This window comes from Apteryx mantelli, chromosome 1 (genome assembly GCF_036417845.1).
Source record: "Apteryx mantelli isolate bAptMan1 chromosome 1, bAptMan1.hap1, whole genome shotgun sequence".
In the NCBI taxonomy this organism is placed as follows: domain Eukaryota; kingdom Metazoa; phylum Chordata; class Aves; order Apterygiformes; family Apterygidae; genus Apteryx; species Apteryx mantelli.
The window spans coordinates 85,712,876-85,728,090 of NC_089978.1; the positions used below are offsets into that span (position 1 = coordinate 85,712,876).

Here is a 15,215-nt window from a genome sequence, read left to right on the forward strand (position 1 = left end):
ATGCAGTCGTTTTCACATGGAAAGGCAACTAATAGATGAGAGAGAACCTGCAGAGATAAAGAAGCAAAGGAGTTCAGAGAGAGCAAATTTTGATACAACTCCTAAACAACTGAAACCATGTTGTGGTAGGTATGAGAGCAAGAGGCTGACAATAAAAAGGTGCATTTATACGTCTGTTTTTTAAAAGTGATTTCCTCACTGCTCCTTCTGTAACACCCTGAAGCAGCATCTGTGGAGCAATATATGCTTATATAAAAAATGGCCTCACACCAAGCACAAGGATCATCATAACTGACCTTGCAGAGAATTGACCCTGAGAGAGTGCACAGAGAGGTTTACAATGATAGCAAAGTCCTGAGAGTTAACTTTAGGCCTTATATCCATTTGAGGACAATTTACAGTAACAATTTAGAATCTGAAAAGAAAACCCATACGGTGCGAACTAAAATTTGGGGATGAAATATTTATTATTTACATTTGGTTTTACTGCTTTAACATTCACAAACCCTAAGCCAACAAAAGGGTAAATCAGCTCCCTGAGGTCAGCAGGAGAGAATTAATGATCTCTCTCTTGTGGATGTTTAGAGAAGTAAATGTATACTGTAAAGTGTGTATATTACAAAGTTCATCTCTGTCTCTAATAGAATGGTTTTTTCACACTTAAAACACAAAAGCGTTTGTGTGCTTTTCCAAGAAACCCATGTTTCCAATCTTTATTACATCCTATTGCTATCAATAATGTATACTAGCATAAACAAAATTTGTCACTCGCTCTGCATTTTCTATTGAAAACACAATAAAATATGGGCTGCCTAACAGGCTTTTGTAAAGAGCTTTCATGCCCAAGGTGATAGTTCAACTCCAGCTGTTTGCCTGTGCATTAAGACCCAATGAATATTATCTGGTCAGTGACCTATATGAAACAAGCTACTTGTCTTAAATGCACAGCCACAGCAGACATCAGGGTTCATAACACCAGGTGCCACCAAAGCTTCTGAATGGACCGGAGTCCTGAAGAGGCACAGAGAACACCCTGGGTTGCATTCACCTTGGAGCCTGCTGATCTCAGACCCAACACAAACCCACTTCTGGTGCGGATCAGATCACTGCCTGCTCTTCCTATTTGACACTGAGTGCCAGATCCTGCATCTGTGTTCAGGTAATGCAGAAAGCCTGATGTATCACCCACCATTCATGGTGCTGAGGGGTGTAAGAGTCCAGCTGACCATATACACCATAAAGTTTTACACAGAGTATTTTATAATGTCAGGACGACTCTGAGAGTTAACCTCCTTATCCATCTGAGAATTACTCTGTTGGTGGTATTTGATGAATATAACAATAACTTCAGCCTCTATCACTGTCTTTTGGCCAAGTTATTGATAACAAAATCCTCTAGGCTCAGGAGGTTTTTCAGGGAATGGCAAGCAAATCTCTGCTGTTTAAAAAAAAAGGAGGGGGGGGGTAAAGACAAGTACCAAGTAAAATAATGACAGATTCTTAAATTCACATCAACTGCTAAGGTAAATCTCACATGCACTGGAGAAATTTGCTAAAATAATTTAAAATATAAATAGTGAACACTATTTAGATTTTGAAACAATGTTTATTAAAAGAAAAAAAAAATCCAAAGAAAACAGGCAGACATGAGTCCTAAGGAAATTAAAACAATTATCTAAAAAACTTCTTGGAATCTAGCATTGCTGTAACAGGTTAGAAAAATGTAATTGGTTTAATATCAAATCCTGAATGCATTTTAAAATACTGCAAAAAATAACCGATCCCTTTTGTATGCCTAAATCTTCAACTCTTGTTCCTTTGCCTTGTGATGTCTTCAGTTTGACAGCACACTCTTCTGGACAAGACCAAGCCTTATCTGAGAGATGCCAAATCTTGGACAGCTGAAAACCTGGTAAAATATTTTTAGATTTTCCAAAAATAATTGTCATTGCTCTATAAAAGACACTAAGCAGGATTTAACACACAGTATGAATAGCCACCCCTTCTTCCCTTTTTCTGCTCTGTAGTAGTGAAAACATTTTGGGTTAATATCAAAAAATCAGTTCAACCCTTCCACAGACACCTGATGGAGTTTTCCTTTCTGTGGAAACCAGGACACAGGAAGAAAGGAGTCCCATATACATCTGTGTCTCCCAAGGACAGAGTTGGGACATAACTAGGACACATCTGAACCTAAAAACTGGAAACATTCCTGGGCTTAGTAATACAAATGTAGCCTCTGAACTACATTGTGTCCCACAGGCTTCTATATTCACTTCATTTTTTTCTGTCTTAAAAAGAACATTGCTTGATTCTGGGATTGGAATGCCTCTCTCTGGTTTGGTCTCAGGACTGGGGTTTTGCAAGTCCACCTGCAATCTTCTCAGGATTGACTGGCAACAGAGGATACCTCTACATTGTTAAATGCAAAAGAGAGACAGGCAGAGCGCTTGGGTGCTGGACCTCTGCTCCTCCACCCTAGTGCATGATTCAAGGGAGGACTTTCTTTCCTGGCCCTGCTTAGGACCACTGCAATTAGCTCACTCCAAGACAATACCCAGGCATGGTTCTGGTGATAGCTCATTCCAGAAGTCTCTTTATCAATGAACACAACTGTAGCAAGGGGATTCACTGATTTCCCTCACCCAGAGCTCTTTGATAGTCTTCAAGCCAGCTTTGCACCTTCAGACATGCACAGGTGTCCTCCTGCCATGCCCCAAAGCATGCTGCATACATCCTTGGCTTCATGCTAAAAGGATAACCATCATATAATAATTAAGTCATTAACAATAATGATGTTTAAAAAGTCATTAAAAAGGGATAATTATTACAAAGTCACAGGAACATCACACGGAGCTTAGAAGAGATGCCTATCCAAATGCTACGTAGCCTGGATTCAGCAGATCTGCTCTTAAATTCTAGCCTGAAAGGCTGGTCTGAAGCAGTGTGGATGTAAGTCTCTTGGCCTCAGCAAGAGACCTTTTCTGTCCTTTATCCAGCAGTACACAAGTAGTCCAAGAGATTAGCTGAGGCTTAGAAAATGTATGCTATTAAAAATGTTTTGTGCAGATCTGCATCTTCTTCTCTATGGCCTACGATCTGAGCAACACTGACAGTCCTGTTTTTGGTTGTCTTCTGCCATACTGAGAGATCAAAGCAAATACAGCAAAAGCATTTCAATCGATAATTACTTGTGAATCTTTCTGCCACACTGGACTCCATGTTAAGACTATTTCTTCAGCATGCATATCACCTGATCCATTATTGTTCTGAATATGATAGAGGGGATTCAGCAAAACAGGAAACGGAACATAGCAAAAGAGGAGATAAAGCAGAAAGAGGATGAGAAGATCCCGACAGGATGTAGATTCATCAAGACTCATAGTGGGCCAGGGTGTCTACTTCGCTTCCCAAAAGACATGCTATAAGTCCGACATTACAGTCTCACCAGAAGATCCCCAAGGCTGGAAAAGCAGGCAATATTCAAGACAAACTCATATGGAGAACAGTTAGTATCTTAATTACAGTCCTATTATTGTTGTTCTATGGTAGTATTTTTGGAAAAGGAGGGCTTTATCCTGGCAACTTAAATTTTCAGAATTGCAAACAAGATTTAAAAGGAATGACCAGCCCAGGTGAAACTATGTTCCTGCTGAAGTCAATAGAAAGATCCCCTTTCCAATCCAGACTTTGCCATTAATGCAGAGGGTGAGGGATTGATGTTTATCATGAAACATAAGAAAATGACATCTAGCAATCAGTAAAAGCACAAGCATTTTGGAATATTTAGGATCTTTCTGATCCAGAAAATCTGAGAGCCTGTTCTTAAATTTATACATTAAAAGGGAGGTGTAGGGAGGTGTAAGGAAGGTGATGAGCCCACAGTTATAGCAACAATGTTAACAACTCTCATTTGAAGTCTTATCAAGAAATAACCTTTAGGTTACAATTATTAGGGCAGAGTTACCTTGTTCTCAAACTGAACAGTCACCATTTGTCAATACATTGTGTGATGAAATACTACTTTTTGTTTAGCATCATCAGGATCTTTGAATAAAACAGACATTTAAATATGAAAAGAAGTGATATGACCTGAGCTGTATGCTCTGAAATTAGTACATTCTTTCAAAACACTGCTGAAATTGATTTTACTCAGAAATATTTATACTTCTCTAAAATCACTTTAAAATCCTTACAAGAATTCTTTCTCTCTCAAATATACTCAGAGTCACTGCTTCTCAGTGTCCAGCCAAAATGTTTATAAAGTGAAAAAGGCCATTTTTTCTTCCACCTTCGAGTTAGCTCTGTGCATTCAACATGTTCTCAAATACTGGATATGAAAGATGGTCCAAAATCTTCTGTTGCTGCATGGGCTGTGGGTAAGAAGTGGCTGAGGAACTCTAATATACAGTAAAAAAAGAGGAATGAGAACAAGAGATGAAGAAAAGAAGTCTGTAGAAGGTGAATAGTCCTGTTCAAATAAGGCCTTTATAATCTTATGGCATACATTTCATTATCACTATGGAACTGTCCCATGAGGTCCTCACTGTCATATCAGCTTCATTTAAGCCTTAAGTACCATTTTCTGGGGTGACATATATGATTTTAAACGAAGTAATCTGCAGTTTGTGTATATCAACAATGTCCTTCTAATAAAGAACACATGTACTTCCTGGACAATTTATTTTCCTTGGTCCTTCCAGAGAATTCTGATTGAGACATCACTAGTACCAGTATGCCAAAAAAATTGAGCTTCTGACTTTATATGGGATCATTTTTCCTCCCTCACTCTTCTAAAGGATGGATAGAAACAGCAATGTTATTAACCACATTGCATAGAAATATAAACATAGCTCCTATGCCCTGTTGCTGATCTGTCAAGTTCTGGCTTCATGGTTGAATGGCAGAGCTGTGACTACATCCTGCAACATTTGTATCTATTTATAATACCGCAAAAAGCCTAGTTATATAAATCTAGATTCTATATGTAAAATACATTGCCATTTATACATAAAATGCTTACAAAAGAGTTGCAGAGTAGCATCAAAGACAATCACATAAATGTTCGTGGGCAATTTTTCTGATACTTTACCAATGCAATTATTTTTTGTACATCAAGAAATATAAGTTTTGAAAGACAGAATACATCTAAAATTTCGTTAACTTATAAATACAGCCAAATCAGATAAGAAATATTTTCCATTGCTAACCTGGGCCAAGAATGCTAACCAAGTTTAACAGCACAGTTCATAAGGGTCTCACTGAAAACAGCAGTTCTGAAATGTGGTTAGATTAGGCTGTCTAAACATTTGTAAAACACAGCTAAACACAGGGAAAGCTACCTGGAAAGGCTGGCTTTCGTTTGTAATTGTAGTATTTTCATAAAATACGATTTTTATTGGCTACTGTATTTAATCCACAGCGGGCTTGTTTTCCTTCCCCCAGTGCTGAGGTTCAAGCAGTTAATTCCTAATATCTTGAGACCTACAATGCAGCCCAGTTAAATTACAGCATACATATTCAAACACTGATTATTGCTGCTTCATTTTGGTTGGAAGTACTGAGCAGACTTACAGTTTGTTCTATGTATCTTAGGAAAGGAAGTAGGGTTACAGGCATGAACAGGTAGAAGCTATAAAATGTCCCTGTGTTCTCCTAATCATCCACTTACTATACCAAACCAAAGCTGTTATGAAGATGGTACTTACTTTCATGCACATGTGGGTATGAAAAAGGACTGCAGATATCCTCACCTGGACCACATAGTGCCCCACTGTCCTCTCTCAAACAAGTAGGAGTCAGAAACGACATAGAAATTTTCCACCATGATCTGCTTTCTGCTCTCTGGGGTATCAGAAGTCTTAGAGCACTGCAACCTAAAGCAGCATTGCTTTTATAGTGGGCTGTGTGAACCACACAGCCACAATTCACAGTTCAAATCACCATCTGTGTGTGTGGGTGATCTTTGTTATAGCAGCAGCGCTAAAAAGTCAAGTGCCACAATACAACATCTAAGTCATTTTGCTAGGAAGCACACTATCAAGGGTGCAGCTTTTCTCCTGCAGGTTGCTCTCCATGGGTGGTCCATGGCAGTACTGTAACAGGGTGCAGGCATGGAGGTCTGCTGAGATAAAGGGGTATAGAGGGTTCGGTCTTAAATCAGTTCCAGTATGTGGTAAAACAGATCTGATAGGTGATACTGAACATGTAAATAATTATCTCTTAATATAAACCTGTTCCTCTGGCATTTTTGTTTAAAACATAGTGGTATCAATAGTAGGCGAATGAAGATTGAAGAGGAAATGAAAGCAGATGGTGAGCTGTCAATCCACCACATTGGTCTGCTCAGTCACAGACTTTTGTTATTTTTATTAAGAGAAGGATCTCATGCATTTGTAAATCTTGTCATCTTGCCTTTTGCAAGAATGTCATTTCCAGAGAGCTTTAGGGAGAATTCAGTAAAAAAAAATTACCAACATACCCAATGCCAGGCCAGGTTTGGTGTGAAAAAAGCATGTCCCCATTGAAATACAGTCAGATAAAAAAAATTAAGGTTAGTATACAGAGTTTTAATAAGCTTATAGAGAGCACTGCACTGAACTGGGCTGTGTTACTTCATGCATTTGGACAGTGAGCTGTTCAGACACAGATGGCCTCTTTGGTTAATCTTTGTAAGCCCCTAGGTACAGCTGCCATCTGAGTGGTGGGTAGTAACACCACATTTACTGAGGGGTCTTTTCTCCTTGCTTCCAACATCACAGACACAAATGAAGCAGTGTAACAAACTGAGGGAATTCTTAATGCTATCTTACAACTTACTTGAAGTAAGCAAGACAATTTTTGATCATGACCAGCTTACTCAGGAGAATCTAGCACCTCCATCAAAGGCAGAGTTAAGGGTACATCTGTGTGTGTGTGTGGGGGGGGGGAGTGTATGTGTAGGCCCTGTTAGAGAACTGCCGCTCTGTATATGCTATATCTTCCCACTTTTTTTGTGTATATGTTTGCACACATGTACACCTGTGCTCTGAACAAGCATTGTGGAATAAGTCTCAAATCAGTATTTCCAGTTTTGGATGCAGGGAACCTAGCAGTCTTGTGCATCAAAAATCTGAAGTCTAACTCTGAAACTCCTTTCACTGAGCCCAATCACACCATATCAAAGGGAATTATTGGTACCTAGGGTGGGATTCATCTCATCTAATTTTAAACATCTACAGTATAGAAGTTTATATCTAATCTTGTCACTCTAAACTCCCTTTCTAGTCAATGGAGAAAAACAGGCACTTTCAGGATGCTATTTATCTGACCAAACACACACATCTGCTTTGGAATGAAGAGGACCATGTCCTGGAGATCTCACTTCCCTCCACTGACTCTAAGGTGAGTCTAGGGTAACCAGTTCAGGTACAGATGGATTCCTGTCTTTAGTGTTGAAAGCGACTCCTTCAGATTTATAGCAATGTAGTAAAATCAGAGTGTTTTTCAGCTGTATTTTTCTTCTGCTTCTCTTAAACTGTCTGGGAAATGTCATTCTCTTAGAAACATTTTAAATTATTTTGCCACATAACCTAACAGATCACTTATCCACTTATTATGGAATTCACAAAGTAGATCATCTGGGTTTGTTGCTTCATCTGAATTTAAATATTTTAACCACATGTCCTTCTTTTCCCAAGGTGAAATGAGGTCTTCCAAAATTATTTTGCAAGTTCCTTAGGATTTTAGACATTTTCTGTCTTTTAAATGATTTCCAATAAATCCCTTTTCTACCTTTGTTTTGAATGGATTTTTTTTTTTTTTTAATACCAAAAGCACACGTAAATCTCTTTGGGGTGGAAGTGCTTAACTCTGCCCTGTTTTTCCTCATAATACATATTTATCAATTTCCTTCCCTGACTTTAAAATGTAATTGCCAATATTCTATGCACTTTACTACTTTCCTTACAGTAATTCCACTGTATTACTGCCAGCCAGAGCTTGCTTGATTTCCTCAATTAGGAGCATGTTTTTTTCCTACCGATAATGATCCCTTTCTTTGTGAAATGCTTTAAAACACCATGAGACAGATCTCCTGTTAATATCGTTTCAATACAGGTAACATAATGTACCCTATTTAGAGATTTGGCCAATTTTGTTTTTCAAGATTTTCTACCTAGCTCCCTCTTCTTTGAGCTATCATGTAGCATTAACCTCTAGCAAATGATTTCCCTGTAAATCAGTTTACTCTCTATGTGATTCATTCTCTTTCTTTTGGCATAACATCTTACTTTCATCTTTAGAAGCTTTCCTCCAATATTAACTACATTTGTCTAACAGCCACACCTTTACTATGCAGGCTGCAGCACAGAATACTTAAATGTAAGAAAACAGCTTTGTTCTGTATTGAACTATGTTACTATATTGCTGGGAGAAATAATTACATGTCATAGAAGCTGTGGTTTATTATTTGAGATGTATAATACTGTCGTTGGAGATATTATACTGAATCTCACATACATATCTGGTAAACACCAAAACTCCACAATTGGCCTGTGCTTTCTAATGTTAGAAGACTTTAAAAGGACTTTCCTTACAATTATTGATCAAATTCTTAAGTATGGTGATATTCTTTCCACATTGTTCTATGCTTTCCTCTTTAATGCAGTCAAGTTGATATTGCTACCAAAATTTCAACTTTGCAATAAAAGGGTTTTAGTGTGTCAAATTTTCAGTGAGAATAAGACAGTGAGAAAGATTCATATATTTATAATATTCACTAGCTATATATAATCCATAATATATAACTATAATATTCACTAATATTTATAACATTCACTCACTACTAACAGGCTAACATCACATTTCCTTTTTGGGGGCTACTACTGTGTCAGGAGTGAATCTGCAGTCTATCAGCTGATAGGAATCCCACTGAATTATACTGACCACACTTTCTACATTCCCTCCACTTGCTGTGTGCAAGAAGTCATTTGACACCCCCGCTGATCTCCTCTGATGGCAGGGGAGCCAGGCAAAAGGTTTTTACTTCTGATCCTGCCCCTGTGTAACTTCAGCAAAATTGCATACCTGTTTCTGTTTGCTGCCCTCCTGCTTGCCAGCTGCAGAATATTTGCCTTTTCTTTGAAACAGCCTTGAGACCTTCAAATGGGATATAAAGCTATAATAAGGTGCAGATTTAGTGCACTGTACTAAAGGAGTTAAAAATCACTTCTTGCTCTCACATCAGCTAGCATCAGCCAGTATGACATGCCTGTTCATGCACCTGACTCAGTTACTGGTGCTCAGTTACACAGTACAACGCATCAAGACCACGGATGTGTTTGCCGCAGCAATTATGCAAGTCTTAGCTATTTTTGAGTCTCAGCATAGCATCAGGAAAATGTATTCTAAGCACATGACCCCCAGGACTTACCTCCAAAGGCTATGTATTTTCTAGCTTTCCCCAAAAGGCTTAAATAATGCTTTTTTGTCAATTACTGCAGAGAACAATTACCAAAAATCTCTATCCCCCCACACACTCTGGGCATCAGTCTCAGAATATGCAGATAATTGGGTCTTGCTCATCAGTGTCATCTGGCTGGGGGAAAAAAAAAGCAAGTTTTGGGTGTAAGTTCATCAGCCATGTTCTTGCATAGCAACACACGAAAAGGTAGTCTCTGCACAGACATCTGAGGCTGTTAGAAGACAGGTAGTTTCAATGTTATGTATTAGCACTAAGTTTGTGATACTTGTTACACTATAAACCTTTTACTGTAGGAAGGGGTTGAGATTCATTTCACTGCGCTGACATTGTCCAACCAAGCACACTGTTCTTGGGCATGAGAAATCTCTACTGAAATAAATTTTCCCAGTCCTTCAGTCATCCACAGGTGACTGTACAACAATCCACTCAGACTTTTAACTACCATTACTAACAGATCATTCACATGCTTTCAAAAACATCTCTACTTGAAACCGTGTCCTCAGACAACCTGCCCTCTCAGATAACCCCCACAAAATCAGAAGGGGAGGAATCAGAGTTTTGGGAAGAGAAAGCTGACTGTGGGGAAACAGATGCCAACGTAGACTGTATTACCCACACAAGATATGACCTGATCACTGATGAGCTGTTGGATATCTTTACACGACTCAGCTTTTATATGCATGAAACTATAATTGCATATTTTTGTATATGACAGAAGACCCTTCACAGTCTTTTATGCTGCAGAACATATTGTGCACACAGTGTCTGAGACCCCACAGCCAGCTTATCAGAGAGGAGTGAATTCTGAAGCCAGCACCAGGAATGTGGCTTTACTAAATGAAATTGGCAGGAGGAGATTTGTATTTCTCAGTATTCACTTACAATGAAAAGAGAAATGAAGTAGCTTTGGCATAATATAGAAATGCAATTAAGAGTGGCAAGAGCTCTTCAAGAGTGCAGCTGTGCAACACTTTATTAACACGTTTGAATTGTAGCATCTCTGGTGCTAAAAATCCTTTAACTTCCTAGTATCATGTACATGTAACACAAACTGAAAGTCTTTGCTTGATTATTCAAAATTCTCAAAAATTTTGTCTCTTTTATTCTATGCCTTCCAAATCCCTGTTTTTTCCTGTTAGCCATTCTTTTCTGCTTCCACTTCATCATTTTTAAAAATGACAGGTATACCTCAATAATATTCTTCCAATTTTTTCTCCAGCTCCCACATCTTTAAGGCTAGAAATGCATACTTCGGAAAACCCTATGACCTTTCAGAATAGCTTATCTCCAGCTGCAGTTAACTCCCAAAGCAAGGTCTCATTTCTAAGTAACACCATAGTCTCTAAATCTCCCACCTAATCCTTCCTTTTTGAACATCTGTTTACTCCAGGTCTAACCCACTCCTTTTATGCTTAGCTTACATATTGATTTTGGATGCCACACACTCTGCTCCTCAAGCCAGACTGCGGACTCTGTTGGTTTTGGCGCAGTCCTGTTGTCTGATACAGTTCTCCAGAATGACTGAAGGGTGTTAAGTCAATTCAGTTCTCTGAGGATGGTATTACCCTAGAGAACAGTACTGCATCCTCCCAGAGGATTTATTCTTAGAAAGGTACTTCAGGTTAAAGAAACATCTTCCAACTTCCCTCTCTGCCTATCAGATGAACAGCACTGCTGATTATGAAAACTGAAAGGACCTGATATCTTTGCTTTGTCTGCGACTGCGTAATGATTTTGCATCTCTCTCACCTTGAGCAAAGAAAATAAATCAACCTTGATTTGTTTCTACTTTTATCCGTGTTTTTGTCATTTGCAACTTTAATTCATCATGGTTAACTGAGCGCTATGATATTTCAGATGAAAAGGGGCAGGAAATTCTTCCCACCGTAATGTTTAAAATTTATCGGAACATTTTCATGGTTTTAGATTTTCAAAGAAATATTTTTAAAACCCCTCAAATTCTGGAAACAGATTTTTGTGGCAAATGGAAAGCAAAATGCTTCTGCCCTTCAATACACCAGGTCCACCATCAAAATAACAAATATGCAGAAAATATTGCAAGAGAAATAAAACACCAAAGGCAAAATGAAAAAAAAAAAAAAAAGAAAAAATCGCTCCAACTGTAAAGTTACAATATGAAGAAGGACTGAGATGCAATTTCTTTTTAAAGCACTGCAAACAGTGAGAGTTTCAGCTGGAGTATGCAGAAAAATCTTACAAGAAACTATCAAACAAATCAAACCTTACTCCCTAAGGATAAGACATAGTACCAATTCGCTGAAATTCTGCTAACTCTGAGGGCAACCCTTGACTGATGTGACTAGCCCATGATCTGTGGGGAACTGTTCCAAAGTGGAGGGTTTATCAGATGATTGAGGGCTGCAGGATGGGGCCCTGGATTCTTTACAAGTCATGTAGAATGCACTGCTTCCAAACCCATGGCCTTGCTTCAGCTGCTTTTGTGCTATGCAAAAACATCTGTTTTCTGAGAAAGCAAAGTCACTGACCAGCTGCTTAACTATAAGATGTGTCTAGCTTAAAGGAATCACCCAGACAATTAAAACAAGTAGTTATCCGGAAACACACCTCTTTTTGATTTGTGCTGCTCTTTATTTATGGTTTCCATTCACTCCATGTGACTTCTCTGGTGCTGATGAAGTGCAAATTCTGCGTGAAGACTTTCCCATGGTTTTACGGCACCTGCATTACCCACTCTTATGGGGACAGTAAGACTGCAGTCTCCCTCGATTGCGGGGCTCTAATAGAATCTCCATCCCTGCCTGTTTCTAAGAAATTTGCAGATTCAGGCTGTTTGTCAGCTCTCTCCTACAGTCCCTCTGTTTGAAACTGGCCCATGGGTAGGCTATTATGAACTGACTGGCGTGAAAAATACACTCCACACAGTAAAGGTCTCTAAAACCCAAGGTTTTCTAAAAGAAATGAAATCAAGATGTAGACACATTATTAGCCGCTGTGAAGTGAATACACATTTTAATCCTATATTGTTTCTGTTTCAAAGTTTGTCTGTAGCAGATGTATACATGAAAACATCTGATTACCACTAGGATCTGTAATTCATCTTCCCATTGCAATCTGACAATCAACAAACCTACAGAAGCTAAACAAAGAAGGAATGAAACAAGAGGTTTCAAATACCATGGGAAAAATAGTATTGTTTGAGCTGTCACAATTTAATTCTTTCCACCAAATATATATTCAATATCTGTCCTCAAATTAATACAGTGGATAATCTATGAAAGTATTTGGAATGCCTCCTCACTTATCAATCTATATAGCCGACAATTTTACTTTTTTTTTTTTTTTCCCCTCACAGAAAGCGTAAGTGTTAAGCTTATTCAGCACTAATTAAGCAGCCTTCCTCCACCAAAGCTGCAGAAGGCCCAAACTCTCACTTGAGAGTTTTCTGAATGATGAGAGAACACAAATATTATTCCTAGAAATAAAAGGACATGCTTTTCTATACAGAAGACAAAGTTTAGGAAGTATCTTCTCACAAAGGCCATCATCCTTTGTGATAAAGAAGTTCAGTCCTCTTATTGCTATACTTTGACCATTCACCATCAAGAAAGCAGTGAAAATATTACATAGTCAGCTGCACTGTTAATCCATGGTTTCTCTTCTGAGGCACCCAGTTCTTTCCACATAAGTCACCTTCAGATAGTAATCAGGCTCTTCCCATTCTCCAGTTCAACACCTCAGAGTCCAGCATGTCAGGCTGGGATTTCATCTTCCATTTCCTATTGATTTTCAGGCAGTGGAATTTGAACTGTCCTAAACTGATATTTTAGATCAATAGAGATACTTTGTTTTCATGCACAGGAACCCTGCTCCCATCAATGACTGTGCTCCTCTGTACCTGAAGCAGAATTTGGGCAAAGGTAATTGCCATTTTATGATATGTTTTCAAACACTGAGGATGTAGAACATTGCAAAAGCAGATGTTTTTCACCCTATAAAGGTGTACCCTGTGAAGAATCATACATAGTGCGTTTTGTTCCTCTTCGTCCCCCCCCCCATACCCTACCCTCCTCCACAAAATATTAAGCTTCCTACCTTTAGGAAAACTGTATGCGTTTGACTTCATTGTCCGTCTTGAAGTTCAGGTACATATGTTGTACATGCATGTGGCTAAGAAAGAAGTAGGGAGGAAAAACATCATTTACAAACATAAAAGCTATTTTTTACATGGCATACTAACCTTGCATGTTAAGTCATATCATCAGGTGAACCACTGAATTTATTCAATAGAATTATCGTTATCATTTAACAGGACTTGAAAAAATATTGAGTTATATACTAGTCAGATTCTACAAATAGCATTACTTCAATGACCGTTTAATTGAACAAATTTTCATATGTATGGTTTTCATAAGAAACCTATCTTAAAAAGAATTTTCTTTTCAGAAGTAAATTCTTCCATTACAAAATTAAATAACAAATATGGTAGCATGAAAACGGAGAGATCAGAAGGTACAAAGAGAGCTCTATTTCCAACAGAGGTGAAACTCTTGCAGAGGTACAGGTTAGATATTTCACCCAATAAGATTTACAGAGGAATGGCTTTTTGCATAAGGAAGGATCCATTTGGAAGCAAGTCCAAACCTCAGCAGAAGAACATGAAGGCACTTTCATGCAAGTGTGATGTGACTACTCAAATACACATAGCAGTAGATATTACTGGGATACAAAGTGATCAGTGTGTAAGATGGTGTGTAGGACCACTATCCAAAACCAGTTGGTTTTCTTTTGTTCCTCTGAAGTTAGCTGCAATATCCGAGATAAATGGAGAAGTGGTTGAAGAAGAGTTCTACAGCAGTAGCACTATGGCTGTGGCAAATGAAATTATAATGGCAGCTGCATAAATATACAGTGGCAATGGAGAAAAAGAAAAGTTCAAAGTAAAAGATGGAGCCAAGAAAACAAATAGGAAAAACAGATGGGACACTTGGGTCCCATCTGGGTGAGGTGGAACAGTTTGAAGTTAGTATTTAAAACACTTCCTCTCTCTGCATGTTTCAGACACATGCACTCAGTGAAAGTCCGTAATGTCCCATCACAAGGAAGGTCATGGAGAAAAGTCTCATCTCCTTTCTGCTTGACAGCTCTAGCACAAGATCATTTTTCTCCGTAAGTACTTATGTTTCTATGGATTCTTCAGAAGACAACAAGGAAAAAGGAGAGAAATTAATAGCATGTACGGAGACATGACTGATCTTCCACAGAGTTTAAAGTAAGAAGGAACTAAATCAGGTTATAGTAAGCATCTGCTATCACCATTCACACAGTGTTGAAGCAGATCAAGGGAAACTTAAATCAAATTTTAAGCACCATTACCCTCCACTGGAAATACTACCTCTGTCCCCAGAAATTACAGGCAAACCAGAGGAACCACCACCCATGGCCTGATGCTCACTGGCAAGATGGAAAATGCTGGTGTTCAAAGGGTTACATCACACTGTTTTATACAAAAACGTTCTGTGTAGAAATCAATGGTAATTATGCAATCTCATCCATGCAAGTGATGTGACTAGAACTGGAATAAATAAAACCAATGAAAATATCCACCAGGAATAGTAATGCAGTAAAATATTTTTTTTTCCAGTGGGTATTTACTTGGCTTAACATTATTTGGAAGTATTTCTAGTTAAGAGGCAATTCCAGATGCACATTGGAAAAGCCTTTCATTCTCCTTCCCCCCAAATAAAAAGACAGTGCAAGTACATTTAAGTTG

General features: G+C 38.4%; 1 long non-coding RNA gene across 2 annotated transcripts in view; it reads right to left on the minus strand.

The window, feature by feature from the left end:
* Nucleotides 1–2,727: 2,727 nt before the first annotated feature.
* The window catches only part of LOC106491082 (uncharacterized), a 29,303-nt gene continuing 16,815 nt past the window's right edge, over nucleotides 2,728–15,215 (minus strand). The window contains exons 2-3 of one of the 2 annotated variants that reach the window (XR_001293724.1): nucleotides 13,538–13,612; nucleotides 2,728–2,749 (exon numbers count right to left, since the gene is read on the minus strand). This is a non-coding gene — a long non-coding RNA (uncharacterized lncRNA). Of the gene's footprint in view, nucleotides 2,750–13,300; nucleotides 13,341–13,537; nucleotides 13,613–15,215 lie in introns of those variants that run through there. The other variant, XR_001293723.1, reaches the window with a different exon arrangement.